The 5,150-nt window shown below is 43.4% G+C and overlaps 1 pseudogene; it reads right to left on the bottom strand.

Moving 5' to 3' along the window:
* Nucleotides 1-4,617: 4,617 nt before the first annotated feature.
* LOC136656280 (5S ribosomal RNA) lies at nt 4,618-4,736 on the bottom strand (annotated as a pseudogene).
* Nucleotides 4,737-5,150: the final 414 nt, after the last annotated feature.

The raw sequence follows: 5,150 nt of genomic DNA, 5'->3' as shown, positions 1-5,150 counted from the left end.
TCCATGGGAAACAGCCATTTCTAAGACTATGGAAGCTTGAGAAAGGGCCGCCGTGCTAGCACAGATATGGAGGAGGTCTGGCTCCGTTGGTAGAGCTGCCGCCTTGTATGCCTGAAGATCTGAGGCTGCCAGTTCGAAACAACCGGAAGTACCCAAGAACTGACAACATGCTGATATACTGATGAGCTGACCCTCAGTGGCAGAGAGGAGTTGCCGCCAAGTGGAGCATGGGAGGTGAAGGGCCAGAGAGAGGCCAGACTGGAACGAGGAGTTCTATGAAAGATGAGAACTATTCAATTGTAAAAATCGGAGGGGGGGGTTGGTTTAGAACAGCCTGCCTATGTAAACCGCCTTGGATTAAAGTCTGAGGAGAAATCTGACGACCAAAGAAAGGCGGTATATAAATACCTGTATAATAAATAATAAATATGGCTGACACCATCCCTGTGAAAACAGCTGCTTCATCCTAAACTGACCTGTTCCAAGCAGTGGCCAAATTCTTCAACCTGGGATGCTGGTCTCTCAGCTCCCAGAGTACCTCTGGCAAAATGATATCATTATGAGTCCAAGCAGCTTTGACTAGGAAGGTCAGGTCCCCTAGTCTGAAAGATATTGTAGGTATTGCTCCTTTTGCAAGAAGATACCCATGATGGGGGGATATGCAGCGAAATTGGGATGAGAATGGGCCAAGGGGCACGCCAAACAATTGTATGCAGTCTCAGGGGCTGCTAGTTGGCCTTCTTGGATTTATTATTTATACACATTTGACAATTTCTGGATTTTTTAAAAAAATATTTTTTTCTATAGGGGTTTGTTCTTGCCAGCCTTTTATGCTTCTGAAATAGTCTTCCCTTTTCACAGCCTCTTCAATTCCCATGTTGCCCAGTGCTTTTTTTTCAATCCCCTCCTGCAGATACATTGATTTTTGTTTAATGCTACCTGTATTTGGGGCAAGCAATCCATCATACCACTAGGTAGCCCTTAAGTGGGTACGCAAGTGAATTTTGCTGATCTGTGTTGCTCCATAAAAATAGGCTATAAAATAGGAATATAGTATGAAAAGGAATTGTCCGGAAAACATGTGGGCAGATTTGCCGAAGAATGGCATTACATATACGCTAGGAAAAAATTTTTTTTTTAAAAAACCAAAAACAACATTACATTCTTTCAAGGCATTTTGGGGAATATAAAACTTCCTTTGATTTGCAAGTGATCAGCCTACAGGCTTCCAAAAAATAACCATGTTAAAGGGGGTATAGCAAGCATATTTTTTTATATCAGATCAATCGTCCCGAATGGTGTAGTTGCGTTATTGTATCATACATCTTGCAAACTCTATTCTCTTGTGAGTTTAGGAAATAACCGAAGCACATTTTCTTTGGGCTTACCTACCAGGGATGCAATACATAATTCAGCAAATATGGGATTTCTCTCGCAGGTTGTTGAGGTTTCAGAAGAAATTACCCACTTCTTATTTGATCTACAAACTAAATGCAAATCTGTCGATAGCAGGATTCTGCTTTCCCCATCTATCATCGGAATGACAAAACCCCCATCGCATTTGAACCGATCTTCCAAATGTCGTAACCAAGAGCAACAGCTGCAAGTCCTTTCCTATATTACTTGTCAAACCAGAAACATATTGTTGTCTGTTTTATTTATAGACAGTGTGAAATTACAGCATCTATGGATGATACAAGGAGACTTGCAAATAATGTAGATTGATGAATGCAAAAGATGCATAGCATCCTTAATGCCCCCATTTAGACTGTGCACCAAAAGGTACAGAAAGTTTATCGACTCATACTGGTGGAGTTCTTGCTAAAACTCTCTTATTAAAATGCAAATTTTGACCTTCCACCTAGTAGTACCGAGAGGCTTATCTTCACAGAAACCTTGTGGGGTGAGATATTTTTTGGAAGAGAAGACTGATTATCTTAACAGATTTCATATGTTTATTTAACATTTCCCCCACCCTAATCATGTGGTATTTTAAGGTACTTCAGAGAAATGGAATGGAGAAGCTGCTCTGGAACTGAGACAGGACTTTTCAAGAAAGGACAATTTAATTTATGAGAGAGAAGTCTAATGAGAACAGAGCAATTTCTGCTCTCAACTTAAGGGATGCTTTACTGCTGAGCAAATCCAAAAGAAAGGCACAAAATATACAGCAGACTGGGCTTTCCTCCCACAAGGTGACAACTTTTGAATCATCTCAAATCTTAAGGTAATGGAAATGATGGAGTGAAGTGAGAGGCCTCCACATGTTCCACCCCCAGTTCTGCCCTCCACCCACCCAGAAACACCTCCCCCGTCCTCCCACCACCCTCTTCATGTACCTGCACCACTCATTGCTTACCTTTGATCGGCCAGTGGCCTCCTATTTGTCAAGTGCCACAAACATGCTTTACGGCATGTTGGCGACACCCAGCACCAGCACTGTGGCCGCAGCTGCAGTGCTCAGGCAGCGCAAGATTGGGTTGTGAGACATGCTCCCAGGCCTGTAGCATCACAGCCCTAGTAGAGTAGAATCTTAAGTAACTAATATCTCTCTTCATCTAAACTTCGGATTATTGTCTTGTTTTGAACTTTCATCCATTGAACTCAGGCAATTTCTGCAGAAAAATAGAGCACCATATTTTAATTTCAATTTTTATACAGTGGTGCCTCGCATAACGAAATTAATCCGTTCCGCGAGTCCTTTCGTTATGCGAGTTTTTCGTTTTGCGAAGCGCATTTTCCCATAGGAATGCATTGAAATTTAATTAATGCGTTCCTATGGGCAAGAAAAGTCAGAACAAAGTCAAATTTGGTTTACAAAGTGTTTATTAAGTGCTCTTTAAAGGCATACATACTGTACAGAGGATTTCAAAAACAGGGGGGGGATGCTGAGTGGGGAGCTTGAAGGCTGTAATCCTGTGCACACTTTCCTGGGTGTAAGCACAATGGGACTTACTTCTGAGGAGACACACACAGAATTGTGCTCTAAGCTGGGGAGGACAGAGCAGCTGCACTCAATTGCTTGCTTCTGCCGTGATCATGGGGGGAAACGTGAAGGAAATGGGGCAGTGAGAGGGTGAATGAGCGATGGGGGGGAAGCTGAGTGGGGTGTTTGAAGGCTGTAACCCTGTGCAAACTTTCCTGGGAGCAAGCACAATGGGACTTACTTACATAAAGATCCTCCCCTTACTAGGGTGGACGGGATCATAAACTGACATGAAGATCCTCCCCTTACTAGGGTGAACGGGATCATAAACTGACATGAAGATCCACCCCTTACTAGGGTGAACGGGATCATAAAGGGACATGAAGATCCGCCCCTTAGTAGGGTGAACGGGATCATAAACTGACATGAAGATCCGCCCCTTACTAGGGTGAACAGGATCATAAACTGACATGAAGATCCTCCCCTTACTAGGGTGAACGGGATCATAAACTGGCATGAAGTTCCCTCCCTTAAGTCAAATCAAAACAAAACAAAACAAAATTTGTCTTGTGAAGCACGGGTCATAAAAATTCGTTGTGCGAGTTACCAAACTTCGCAAAACACTTTCGTTCTGTGAGTTTTTCGCTGCGCGGGGCATTCGTTATGCGAGGTACCACTGTATATATTTTCTAAATTATATGTAGCACTTTTTGCTCTCTTTTGCTCCTTTTTTCCACATCTCAAAAAAACAAAAACAAAAACAGGCACAATTAATACCCTGTTTTTTACATATGTTGGCACTCTAAGCAGATAGCTTAATGGGCGGGGGGGGGGAGTTAAAAAAATCAACTGTTGGCAGCAAAGTCATAAAGTAGTTAAAGCCCCTTTTTGTTCTATAAAGCGTTCTGGGAAATAGCCAAGAGCTTTGAATGTTAGGGGGAAAAAAATATCAATTTTACATGTGCTGTATCCAGCTTTTGGCATTGTATAAATGACCAATTCCAGGAGAATCAGAATTTCTTTTGTTTATATGAAAAGCCAACATAGCCATTCCTTTAAATGTCATTGGCTACCTCTCAAAAGTTCATGGAAATGTGTCAACCAGAAACTATAAAGCATGTTAATAGCACTTCAGGAAAGACTATGAGTGTTGGGGCTTAACAGTCTTAAGACATTTGATCTCAGGGAATTGTTACAGGGATTTCAACTATCACCATTTACTAGAGGCAATCCTTGTTGTGTTCCCTGTGTTTAGTAAATCATTGTCCCTCTTTTCTCTTTTGGCAGTGATTCTGAAAATGCAAGGCAGCATGATCCTAAGGTGCCCTATTGCCGGTGCTCCAATTGCAGCACCGGCGGTGGGTGTCACAAAAGTGCCATAAGGCACTTCATCACTGGTGGGAGACACACAGCGCTGGCGGAGAGGCCCACGCCACTTGGACACCAATGAGGAGCACCGGCTGGTGAGCACCAGCCACGAAGTGACACTAATGAGAAGCACCAGCCAGTGAGGCTTTTTTGGGATGGGGGTAGGTGGGGAGGGGACAAAACTGGATAGAGTGAGAGTGTCCCTCTTCTTCTGCTGGAGAATTCAGACTACAGACAGAGAATTTGCTACAGACAGTTGCCCTGGAAGAGTCTCCTGGGAGTGACCTGGTTGGCAACCTTCAGTCTCGAAAGACTATGGTATAAGCCTACAGCACCCGGTATTCCCAGGCGGTCTCCCATCCAAGTACTAACCAGGCCTGACCCTGCTTAGCTTCCGAGATCAGAAGAGATCAGGCGTGTGCAGGGTAACAGTTGCGTAACCCAAGGTGAAGACTATAGAGAAGACTAGAGAGGTCAGTGTGTCTTGAGAAGAAAAATACTGAAAATTGCTGGCTAGAGAAAGGGTCAAAAAGAATAGACAGTTGGCTGGGAACATCATGCTTTTCTAGTACAAGAAAAACTTCTTAAAAGCCTTGATGAACCTTGTTGTCAACCAAGATGCTTTGGAATTGACCAATTTGGGGTTGCCTGTTGGTGCCAAAGGGGATCCCACAACTGGAGGGACGTAAGATGTTCCTTTGCTTCTTTTACTACCTGTGCGGTAACATCTAATAAACCAACATTAATCCAATGCCTCATCCCACTGTGCATTCTTGCTTCACCCATATGCAGAAAGAACTCTTGCCCATGGCAAGCCACCATGTTGCAGGTGAGGTGCCGAGGCCACCCAATAAGA

This window comes from Tiliqua scincoides, chromosome 6, assembly GCF_035046505.1.
Source record: "Tiliqua scincoides isolate rTilSci1 chromosome 6, rTilSci1.hap2, whole genome shotgun sequence".
In the NCBI taxonomy this organism is placed as follows: Eukaryota; Metazoa; Chordata; class Lepidosauria; order Squamata; family Scincidae; genus Tiliqua; species Tiliqua scincoides.
Note: the sequence above shows the minus strand (reverse complement) of the source record. Positions and strands in the feature narration are given on the sequence as shown.